This window comes from Balaenoptera acutorostrata, chromosome 1 (genome assembly GCF_949987535.1).
Source record: "Balaenoptera acutorostrata chromosome 1, mBalAcu1.1, whole genome shotgun sequence".
Classification (NCBI taxonomy): domain Eukaryota; kingdom Metazoa; phylum Chordata; class Mammalia; order Artiodactyla; family Balaenopteridae; genus Balaenoptera; species Balaenoptera acutorostrata.
This window is the reverse complement of record NC_080064.1, coordinates 165,922,914-165,935,708: the sequence shown is the minus strand read 5'-3', so window position 1 is coordinate 165,935,708 and position 12,795 is coordinate 165,922,914.

The window sequence follows — 12,795 nt, the reverse complement described above, 5'->3', positions numbered from 1 at the left end:
AAGGGGTAGGGGGTGGGGGGGGGGGGGATGTACTTGGAATTCAGCCAGGAATCAGGTACAATTAGTTTGTAAATAACGTGAATAAGCTTGAAAAGATCATTTTTCCCAAGATGGCTCAGTTTAAAGTTCTCTCTTCACAATAAACTCCATCACAAATACAAAAGAGCCTCAACACCCAAATAAGAATGGAATGATATAAGCCACAGGGCCAAATTTCGGGAGGTGGCTGACTCTGGATGCTTTCTACCCTTTCTTCTCTAGAACTGTAAGGTGGGGAAGAGGGAGAAGCGTGTATTACTTGCCTCTAAAGCGTGGCCCCTACCCTTGCGTGGGGTAGGGGGAGGAGATCTGCGAACTATTTGGGCTGAAGTTAGTTTACAAAACCAAAGTCACAATGCATGGGTAACAAGTTGTATATTATGACACAGACACAAATGAAGAAATAATACATGCTGCCTGGGGTTGATGGGAAAGTCCATTCGCCGCACATCCAGATGGGCTTCAAGGAGCAAGTGTTGCCATGCGACAGTGGGGAAAGGGTTTCCAGCAGAGCGATCAGCGATCAGCCGGGCTTGGGGGTGTGAGTGCAGGCCTGCTCTGCAGGCTGGGCGGGATTGGAGGTGAGAGATGGGCGTGGTGGGAGGTGGAGTCTCAGGGGTGGGAAAAAACTGGAGATATTGGGCACTTGCCCTTTGAAATCCCAGCACGTGCCACACCAGACTCCGTGGTTTCTGGAGAGGTTCAGAGGTCCTCATGAGAGAGAGAGAGAGATTGATTCTGATTTTAAAAAAGAAGAAAAAGGCCTCAAGGTTCTAGGACTGTGTGAAGTTTGCAGAAGATATAAAACTGTGTGACACAGTCCCTGTTCATGGAGCCCACAGTGGTACCTGGGTTTACATTCTTCTGCATGTTTAGACCCTCTGTGGAAAATATAACCATTTAAAATGCCTTCTATCTGAACAGACTGGTGGTTCCAAGGGGCAGGGGTTTGGGGAGGGATGGAGTGGGAGGCTGGGGTTAGCTGATGGAATCTTTTATATATAAAATGGATAAACAACAAGGTGCTACTGTATAGCACAGAGAACTATATTCAGTACCCTATGATAAGCCATAATGGAAAAGAATATGAAAAAAGAATGTATATATATATATGTATAACTGAAACACTTTGCTGTACAGCAGAAGTTAACACAACATTGTAAATCAACTATACTTCAATATTTTTAATAAATTTATGTATTTATTTATATTTCATTTTTGGCTGCATTGGGTCTTCGTTGCTGTGCATGGGCTTTCTCTAGTTGCGGCGAGCAGGCGCTACTCTTCGTTGTGGTGCGTGGGCTTCTCATTGCGGTGGCTTCTCTTGTTGCGGAGCACGGGCTCTAGGCGCGCAGGCTTCAGCAGTTGTGGCACGCGGGCTCAGTAGTTGTGGCTCGCGGGCTCTAGAGCTCAGGCTCAGTAGTTGTGGCGCACGGGCTTAGCTGCTCCGCGGCATGTGGGATCTTCCAGGACCAGGGCTGGAACCCATGTGCCCTGCATTGGCAGGCGGATTCTTAACCACTGCGCCGCCAGGGAGGTCCCTGTACTTCAATTATAAAAATATCAAAAACTAAACTAAATGAAAATGCCTTCTATCTAAATTGTTTTAAGTGTTCAGAGGAGAAGTAAAGAGTATTGGTCCCTTCAGGAAACAAGATGCCTCTCATCTCCTGGACGAAGTATTGCTGTGGTGATGTGGGCGTTGCTTGGATTCCCGCATATGCTGCCAGGCCATCGGGTGAAGTGACCTGTGATACAGGAAAACGTAAGTCCATTGGCCTAGCGCTTTCCTGAGTCTGTGTTATGAGAGAGTTAGTGGGAGACATTCGAGCCAGGGGTCACTGGGTGTTGTTGGGATGCCTGGGCTAACCTGACAGGATGCTTCCAGCCATAAGCAACAGAACAGCCACCTTAAAAGCAGCTTAAATAACAGGAGTTTCGTTGGTGTATGTTGGTGAGGGAGAGATGCACACCCAGGGGTGTGGGGACGGCTGAACACACCACGCCCGACCCTGGACAGAGGAGTTTGGCATCGGTTATGGGTCACCTGTACTCACTGCTCAGGGGAGGACGCCGCACACCACGCACGCTGCAGGGGGTTGCAGTCAGGAGCAGAGAGAACAGCGGGGGCGGGGCGGCGGGGCTGGGGGAGTGGTTAGTGATCCCATAGCGTGAGGAGTCCCACGGTTCGCGCAGCGGGATGTGACTGGCAGGGAAGTGACACCTGCCACTCGGGCACCAGCAGGGTGCTGGGCAGGGGAAACTCCTTATGCGCACGAGACACCCTCACCGCACGCAGCTGGTTCCCGAGGACAGACTCCAGAGAGGAAATGTTGACTCAACAGATTTGCTCATGTACAGTATTCCTCCATATGCTCAAAGGATTTGTCTTTGCCAATGTGGGAGGAGAGAATATCGTGTTGCTCTTTTGATTAGGATATTGCATTAGTTAGAGCTCTCCAGGGAAATAGCGCCAATAGGATCTGTGTATATTCACATATATATCATAAGGAATATCATATAGCATATCTATATATGCATGTGGAATTGCTTATGTGATTACAGAAGCTGCCAAGTCTCCAAATCTGCACTCAACAGGCTGGAGACCCATGCCTGTTGTACAGTAGTCCCCCCTTATCTGTGGTTTCACTTTCCACGACTTCAGTTACCTATGATCAAGTAGGGTCCAAAAATATTAAATGGAAAATTCCAGAAATAAACAATTCATAAGTTGTGCACTGCTCTGAGTAGTGTGATGAGATCTCGAGACCTCCCGCTCTGTCCCTCTTGGGAGGCCCAACCATCAACATTGTCTGCCTCTGTTACTCAACCATTTGACATCACCATGGTTCAATGATCCAAGATCACCCAAAGCAGATGGTATCAGAAGATCAGTGGTAGCCTAATGCTACATCACAATGCCTACGTCATTCACCTCACTCCTTCTCATCAGGTAGGCTTTTTATCATCTCACATCATCACAAGAAGAGTGAGTACAGTACAATAAGATATTTTGAGAGAGAGTCCACATTTACTTAACTTTTATTACAATGTATTTTTATAACTGTTTTTTTTTTTTTTTTTTTGGCCGTGCCAAGTGGCTTGCGGGGATCTTAGTTCCCCGATCAGGGATTGAACCTGCGTCCTCAGCAGTGAAAGTGTGGAGTCCTAACCACTGGACCATCAGGGAATTCCCTATAATTTTTCTATTTTATTATTAGTTATAGCTGTTAATCTCTTACTGTGCCTAATTTATAAACTAAACTTTATCATAGGTATGTATGTAGAGGAAAAAACATAGTTATAAACACGGTTCGTTGGTACGACCTGCAGTTTCAGGCATCCACTGGACACCTTGGAACAAATCCCCAGTGGATAAGGCAGGATACTGTCATTCTGGCCTGAAAGTAGGCAGGCTCCAGACCCAGGAAGGGCTGATGATTCAGGTCAAGTATGAAGACAGGAAAAAGCTGATGTCCCAGCTCGAGAGCAGTCAGGCAGGAGCTCCCTCTTACCCTGCAGGCCTCAGCCTTTTTGTTCTATTGAGGCCATCAACTGATTGAGTCAGGACCACCCACATTGGGGAGGGCAATCTGCTTTACTCAGTCTACTGATTCAAATGTTAATCTCATTCAAAAACACCCTCACAGACACACCCAGAATAACATTTGACCACATGTCTGGGCACCCCATAACCCAGTCAACTCCAACATATAAAATTAACCATCATAGATATGTCCTCTTGATCTTCCCTTGGCTGCCAAAGACCTAGCAGACACTCTGGAAACAGGACTTTTCTCTACTTAGGCCAGATCCAAACACTTCCTCCTACGCTAAGAGTAAGGGAAACTTTATGCCCTTTCCCACCTGTGACCAGAAAGAGGTTTTGCCCCCATTCCATTGCCAATGGGAAGAAGTTGAATACAAAGATCTGCTTCTGTATTCCATTTGTTATTCCCCAGATCCTTCTAATTTACCGACCTGGGCCAGCCTGTCCTGGTGACCCCTGGGGGTGCTCCGCCAAGGAGACCCTGTCCTGGGAGTCTGTAGGCTCCTGGGGGGGACAGGGGTCATTGGTGAAAGAGGAACAACACCTAAACACAATGAATGCACCCCATGCAGTGTGGAGGGATATAAGGGGGGTGGTCAGCGGGAGGGTGTGACCACCTGGGGCCACTGCAGGCCTTAGGCGCAGGTGACGGCAGGAGGCTGTTGGAGAGCAGAGTTAGACTCAGCCCTATAATATTCTTGGATGTGGTGGGGCTCATGGGGGTGGGGGTGGGGTATTCTGCGTCTCTGTGTAGTGTTATTTCCATTCTTTCAAAGGCTTTGCATCACTCCCCGTTACACCACCCGCACCATTCCCATCAGACCCTCGCTCCCCTTCACACCTGCTCACCGGCCACAGCATCCGCGGTTTGGGTCCGCATCCGGGTGAGAGGGGTTGCAGCGAACTACTGAGAGTCTTGCAGGAAGGCAAGGTGAGGCGCAGGGATGGAGCTGCCAGGCCTGCCGGGGTCTTCCTGGCCCGTGGAGCGGGGTGGCGGCGCTCGGGCGACCCCTGGCGATCGCTTCGACAGTGACCCCCCCCCATAGTCCAAAGCGGGTGTGTAGCGCCCCCTGCCGGCCAACAGCCGTTATTTTATTTTCCTCGAATTTTGCCTTGGGATTGGGAAGTGCTGTTACTATTCCCATTTTACAGTTAAGAAAAGTGAGAAACAGAGAAATTAAGTAATTTATCCAAAGTGAGACTGACTGAGAAGGGATGTGAATCCGGGCATTTTGAATGCAGCATCTGCGTTAAGACCAAGATAGCTAATATGACCTCAAGTTATGTCCACAAAAATGTGTGCACAGAGCCTTCCCCTGGGCCCAGCGAATCTGACCACTCCTGGGGGCTGTGTTGAGCCCTGGGTATCAGCGGCAAAGCGCAACACGGCCAGGTTGAATGGCCAGAATGGTGAGAGGACTCAAAGTCCAGTCATGTGAGGAAAGATGGAAAGAATGGGGGGTTTCAGCCCAGAGAAGGGACTTCTTAGGGAATACGGGGGTCTCCACACACCCGAAGGGCTGCGTGGGGAAGAGGGTCGGAGCGCGCTGGGGTTCCATGGTGGGGACCGTGGACAGGCCGATTTCTGCCCTCCCGAGCCTTCTGCCAGCCGGGCTGCCTCCAAAGGAAGGAAGTGCCCAGCGAGGTGGACACGGCCGCTCACTGACCCTTGCCGGCTGGGGTGGAGGGATGTGGACAGACGTGAGGGGCCCGTCAGGGTGCTTACAGCTTCTTGGGGGATGCAGGGCAGTGGGCGTTAGCAAAAGGGCAGGAGGCCCGGCCAGCGCTGGGGAGGGCTGGAGGCTATCTGCTCTCCTCTATGGGGGTGGGGGGGTGGCTCACGAGGTCCGGGGCTTCGGGGGTGGACGCACCGCAGGGCCGGGCTCCATCGGGGCGCAGGGCACGTCTTACTCGCCAGCCTCTGAGAGGCCGAGCTCCCTGCACCTGGGGCGGGGGCGCTGCGCGGGGACCGGGCGGGGCGGGTCATCCTGCCCCTCGCCAGGGGTGAACCCGAGGCACAGATGCTGCCCCGTGAAGTGGAAACTGAGGCAGAGGGTGTAGAAGAGGTGCCACAGGTGAGGTTCTTCAGGAGGCCAGCACTGAGCCAGAGTTAGGGGTGCAAACAGTTTACAGGGGAGCAGCACCAGCGGAGAAAATGGGTAGGAAGAGCTGGCAAAGTGCCACTCGGATCTGCTACACCCGTCTCCGCAGTCCAGTGGATGCTGGGAGCCCATCAGAGAAGCCAGTGGTGGACGGAGATGGCCAGGCCCACGTGCCCTCACCTTGCTCCGTCACTGGCTGCAGGGGCTGAGAGGAAGGTGACCTTGACCTTGACTCAAAACCTGACCCCGTCCCCAGGGTAGCCATCAGCTCACCACCCTCCTTGCCGCTCCTTCTGAGAGGCCCATCTGGGAGTCGCCTGACCCCAGCCAGTGGTGCAGGGTAGCGAGGGGGTGAGGAGGGTTGGTGGGGGGGGCTGAAGCCAGGCCTGGTGCCCCATAACCCGGGGCTTCCCCCTAGAGGCCACACCGCTACTGACCCAGCCTCCTCTGTGGGTCAGCCCCACCCAGAGAACTGTAGGTTCACTGCATGGCCCTCCCAGGTATCCAGTGAAGAGGGGTGGCCCCCCAACTCTCTGGACTCCATGGACCCCCAATAAAGACTGGGGTTGACTTCTTAAGGCAGTCCCATCCCTCACAACTCACCTCTGCAAAGGTGGCTTGAATAGGGGCCTAAACACAGTGTGTGTTCCGTGTGACTGGCAGGCAAAGTTGGGAGTGGAAGTGGCTGGACAGGAAGGCCACCACCTTCTTCAGGGCGACAGTGTTGGACCCCAGCTTCTCACTCACTTCCAGCCCTGTCCTCCCCCCAGCCTGGCCGAGTGTGCTGGTCGCCTGCTGGCTCCGGGGTCTCTCTGCCCCCACTGGTGTCTGTCTACTCTTTCCTTTTATGCCAGCAATGATGATGAGTCACAGCCTTGGGGCCCTGGGACCTCCCCTCAGGATGCCCAGCCCCTCCCACCAGGTGCAGAGCTCCAGACCCTCTCACCCTTCTGCTCTCATCCCCATTTTCCTCTGGCCCAGGGGTCCCCAGGCAGGTGCAAGGTGACAGTCACTCAAAACTGGCATTCATCTCCCTAATACACAATAAATAAGCCAAGCATTCTCCTGTGTTAGTCGATAAGGGCTGCTGTAACAAAATACACAGTCTGGAGGGCTCAAAAGAAATTTATTTTTCACAGTTCTGGAGACTGGAAGTCCAAGACCAAGGCTTGGCAGATTCAGTGTTTGGTGAGGGACTGCTTCCTGGTTCATAGATGACCATCTTCTCACTGTGTCCTCACACGGCAGAAGGAGTGATGGCACTCTCTGGGGCCTCTTTTATAAGGGCACTAACCCCATTCATGAGGGCTCCACCCTCATGACTTAATCACCTCCCAAAGGCCCCACCTCCTCATATCATCACATTGGGTGTTAGGTTTCAACCCAGGGATTTTGAGGGGACACATTCAGTCCACAACAGCTCCATGTGATTCCTCACCCTTGAAACACTGATGGGGTTGCTAGTGGTGGGGGTGGGCGTATCTTCCCCGATTCTTCACTCCAGCCTCTGAAAGTTTTGACCTCTCAAGGTAGAACTTTAGAACAACCCAGACAGAAAGTGTCCAGCCGGCTGCAAGGTGCAGAGATGGGAGAGGTCCTGGGGAGCAGCTGGGTAGGTGAGAACAGTCTGGCCTCCTCCCTGCCAGCTCCCTGATGCCAGCGCCTCCCCACTGGTAGCTCTGGTGAGGCCTATTCGTACCAGGCACCATCCGCCTAGCCCAAAGCCAGGAAGGATTCTTGGGGCTGGAGGCTGCCCTGTCAGGTACTGAGGCTCCCAGTTTTACAGAGACACGGAGTCCCAGAGCACGGGGGTGAGAGTTGTCTGAGGTCACCCAGCATTGGATATCTGCTCCAGAACTGGGAGCAGATCAAATTGCCCACCACCAAGTGGACTGCTTCCCAGCTTGCTGAATTATTTCCTTTCTCTGCTGCTTGGAGTAGGATGTTTATGTTTTATTGTAGGAAGTGCTGACACTTACTGAGCACCTACTGTGTACTAGCTGCTGTGCTGGGTGCTGGGAGCACGAAGAGAAATAAAACACAGTCCTTGCCACTGGTGAGTGTGTTGCCTCACTGAGGTTTGTCCCGAGAGCACAGACCAGCTCTGGACACCGGAAAGTCGATCTCCATGTTGCTTTATTTATGTGCCCAAAAGCCGTTTCCAACTCTGGCTGGTCTGAATTTCTTTCCTTCGGCTATAAGACCTGACAATCTTATTCTCGGCTCCCAGTGAACTGTTTGCAGCCACTGCCCAAGTTTCCCCAGCAAAACTGTTATACAAGCAGGCATGCTCCCCACGTGGAGGTTGGCCACCAGAGCTGAGACCCCAACCTGGGGGGCACCAAATGGCTTTCCTGAGCCAAGCCTGTTGCTCGGACAAAAGTTAAGGGATCCAAGAAGCCCAGGGTGACCTGAGGCTTCACCACAAACTTGTCCCTGTGGAGACCCCCACCTGGGGGGATAGAGGGATGGGAGGTGCCAGGGCAGAGAGGGTAGAGTCAGCCCCGGACTCCAAGACCGGCACCCTGCATTAGTTTGCCAGGGCTGCCATAACCAAGTGCCACAGACTGGGGAGCTTAACCAGCTGAAATGTATCATTTCACAGCTCTGGAGGCTTAGAAGTCCAAGATCAAGGAGTCAGCAGGTGGGTTCCTTCTGAGGGCTGGGAGGGAGAATCTGTCCCAGGTCTCTCTCCTTGGCTTGTAGATGGCTGTCTTCTCCCTGTGTCTTTTTATGGTCTTCCTTCCGTACATGTCTGTGTCCAAATTTCGCCTCATAAGGACACCATAATAATCTCGTTACCTCTTGATTACCTCTGTAAAGACCCTATCTCCAAATAAGGTCACATTCTGGGGCATTGGGGGTTAGGACATCAACATACCAACTGGGGGCGGGGCACAATTCAACTCCTAAGTCACCCCAACCACAAGTTGTCATGGTTACTGGTGTTAAGGTCAGGGAGCTCATTGTCTATTGCTGAGCCTGCCCTGTGGTGTCTGTTTCCTATGGCAAGGGCTCCCTGTCCCTTTGGGGCTCAGAGCAGGCCGCCCCAAGATGTATCGCAGTGGCATATTGATTATCTGAATTAAAGTTATTTGAGAAACAGCCAGTGGGGGAAAAAATGACATAGAAAAACACTCTGACTCCCCTCTTTCCCCCTGAAAGTGGTAAATAAATCTCCCATGTGAAGGTATCCTCTCTGTACGGAAAGGATAGAAAGCATCCTTATCACCAGAGTCAGGGAATTCAAGGCTAAGCAAGCTGTATAAACAAACTTTGTTACTTCTTCATTAGTCTGCAGCCCCAAGCACTGCTGGCCCTTTGTTAAAGCTTCACAAATAATTATTTCTTGGTCTAAAAATGATATATAAACATCCTGATTTGGTCACTTTGGGAGTCCCATTTCTATAAGACCTCTGTGCATACAAATTAAATTGTTTTTCCTCCTGTTAATCTGTCTTGTGTCAATTTCATTATTAGAGCAACCAAAAGAACCCATGGGGGATGGGGGGAAATCTCCCCCTTCCTGACTCTTGCATGGAGCACTTACCTGAGTACAGTATACCCAGGCCTGTCTAGAGAGTCCATTGCAGTGTGTGATCACCTGGGGACTCAGGCAGAACACCTGAGCATTTGGGGCAGGAAGCAGGGCAAAGGAGGAGAATATGGGAGAAGAAAGCACTTAGGTTTAATTCCTAGCCTGGAAGTTCCTGCACACTCCTCTTCAGATATGCAGGACAGCCCCAGAAGAGGATTTGTCTTCTTTTTAGGGCAGGGCTGTGCAGGGGTGGCAGCTGCAGCCCTGTTTGCTGCTCCTGGAAACTTCAACTACCAAACAGCCCTCCTCTCGGGGGGGTTGAGGGTGCAGAGTCCTCCTGCCTCAAGATTGCCTCATTTAGCAAATAAAAATACAGGATGCCCAGTTCAATTTCAGTTTTAGGTTCACAACAAATATTTTTTTAGTACAAGTATTTCCCAAACATTGCAAACAGGAGGTCAGGAAAGAACTCTCTGAGGGACATTCGGGAAGAGACCTGAATGACATGGAGGGAGAACTGTGCAGATCTGGGGGAATGGTAGAGGCAGAGCAGGCAAAGGTGTGGTTGAGGAATTGCACAAGGGCCGGTGTGGGATGTCTGAGATTTTAGTGCGAGCTGGTGAAGATGCAGATCCTGGGCCCTGCCTCTAATTTAGTAGGTGTAGGCAGGAACAGGGCTCGCTTTTAAACAAGCCCTCCTGGAGTCTGACTCCCTCCCCCCCCCCCTTGCATTTCCTGCACACAGTCCAGGGGGTTCAACTCAAGCTCTGGGGGTGGGAAGTGGGAAGACCCCTCAGGGATCACCTGGTGCAAACCCCTCCTGCTCCCGGCGAAGGAACGGTTCCAGGGGTCTCTAAAGACCTCATCCACGGGGCTGAAGGGGAGCGCGTGGCTCTTCCGTGCCTGGTCGCACACTCCCTGGTGACCAGAAAGCTCCTTATCCTTCTCTTCTCCAAGCGGGACATCAATCGCGGGCCTGTGACCCTTCCCGAGAGGCCTGGCCCTCCAGCCCCCAGGGCCCCTGAGAGCCCCACGGGCCTCTCTGCCCGCACCTCCATTCAGGAGCCGCCTCGGCGAAGGGAAGCCAAGGGGTCAGAGCTGCCCCCGCAGTGCCCCCCCCCATCACCTCCTGCCCCCGGCGGGCGGGGCGAGTCGCTTCTCCGCAGCCCCGCCCAGCCCTGGCCACACCCATCCTCTGTGGAAGGATGCGCGTCCCCGACCCCCTCCCCCCTAACCTTGAGAGAGAGAACCGAGACAGGAAATGAGCTCAGAAGCCCTAGCCACAGAAAGGGCGGCTCCCGCAGGCAGGCCCTGCAGGTGGATCCAAGTTCCCCAAGCGCGGAGACCTCACTGCGGACCCCCGCTCCTCTCCTGTAGCGTCAGGACCTGGAGAGCTTGAACACACCACTTGGTCGGAAAGCCTTGCACACAGTCTGTCTTTGCTGCACCAACGGGGCCAGCAGCACCCCCTGCGCTTGCCAAGGCTGAGGTGAGGAAAAAACACCCCCAAGACCCTGGACGGGCCTCAGCTCTCAGCAGCTGCAGTGGCTTCAGGCCCGTCACTCCGTTGCTGGGTCTCCGTTTCCTCAGGGAGTTGTGGTGAGGCTGAGATGAGAACACCTGTGAAGTGTCGGGTAAACTGGTGGATAACAATAACCCGTCCGCCTTCTTCCTGCCTGACCTCCCTTGTGCCTGTCAAGTTATTGGGAGGGGGCTAGCCAGGGGTAGAAGACGCATCTAGGGTGCTCATCCAGTTCATGATGACCCTTGTTTCTCTGGAGAATACGTCCCTCCATGTCCTGGCTGTGTGACCTTCAGCAAATGACTCAACTTCTCTGTGCCTCAATCAGACATTGGCTAAATGGGAGTAATATTATTAATACCTACCTCATGGAGTTGTCATGAGGATTAAACAACGCATGTAAAGTACTCCATTCTGTAAGTGCCTGGCACATAGTAAGTGCTCAACAGGAGTCAGCTCTGGTTATGCCCCACCCCTGGGGGAAAAGAAGCAGAGGCCGGCAAAGGGGCGTGGCTGATTCTTGTTGGCGTTCCAGTGCCGGGACACTGTTCCGTACCTCCATCTTTAGGTTCCCTCTGCTTCCTCATCCTCTTTCCAATGAATCACCTTTTTTGGGTAAAAGTTAGGATCTCTGTTACTCCCGACTGAACCTTAACACTGGAATGTAAAAGAAACAACACACATCATTTTTCCTAAACTAAATTAATCTCACCTCAAGCTTGTATCTCCCTGAGGGGGATCGTCCACTTTTTATTTCCGGGGAATCCCTCCCCCCAACTCCATGGGCTCATCAGGAGTCCCGAGGATTTCAGGGGAAGAGGAACACGAGAAGGGGCCTGGGCCACAGTCCTGGGTGATCATTGCTGCCCCTCCTGTCCCTGAGCACTGCCTCCACCTCCGGAGGCTCCGAGATGTCCCCCACAGGGTCCTCCTGGGTGGCCGCGGGCACGCACAGGAATCCCCCTGCCCTGCTCTTGAGACTGGGGAGCTCTGTGGACCTGTGCAGGGCACATGCCGTGTCGCCTGGGCAGTCTGACCTTCCCACTGGAGGAGTCCAAGGCCTAGGCTCTGTCCCTGCCAGGCCTTGGGCAACCCGAGTGGATTTTTCTTGGGCCTCAGCAGCCCCTGAAGCAACAACAACCAGTCGGCCTCCTGTCCCCATCTCTCCTTTTCTCTGAGAGCCTGGCTGAGGAACGTGAGACCTGTCTGTCTTTCCAGGTTGAGGAAGTGAACATTCCTCCCGTTTCATTCCTCACGTGCAGACAGTTTATTTCACAGCCATCCTGCACACTTGCAGCCAAAGGTGTGTGAACAAAGAACAAAGAGTGTGGCTCACCACCCAGTTCTACAAGGGTTAAGTCTTAACCCACTGCAGTCCCACCAACAGTGCACCCTGAGAGGAATTCAGGATAAAAAACAGGATGAGACATCTTGTGCTTTGGATAAATGGGCCCCTAGATAGTTAGATGTGTATCTCAGGAAGAATTTCCATGACCCTATATTTTTGCATCTTCCCATACATAAGAAAGCACTAAAATCATTAACTTGGGATATCTGTTCTTTGTGACTAGCAGTCGTCTTTTACCAAGATGTATGCTTGATTGCAAGTATTTCCTAGCCAAAAATCATATATAAACTGGCTTTTCCCCTCTTTCTTCAGAGCAGTTTCCTCTGAGCTGCTGAGTGGCGTCTCCGGGCTATAGTCCTCAGCAGGACCCTGAATAAAACTTAAACTCTTATGCTGTGTGTCTTTCTTTGAGTCAACAGATGCCTCAAAGGAGGCCCCAGCGTTCAGGGGAAATGATGCTCAAGTCTTGGTCGGTCCAGACCACAACCCCGGGCCACAGCCCACCGTAGCCCTGCCTGCACCTCTGCGTTGGCACTGGGACAGGAGGACCCCACCATGCCCACTTTGCTCACCCAGAAAAAGATGAGGCTTTATATTTCCTTCCCCGAGCCTGAGCTGATCAGGCATTGTCACATCACCTTTTCACGATCCCACTTCCTGTCTCACCCAGGCCCACATGCTAACCACCTGCACTAA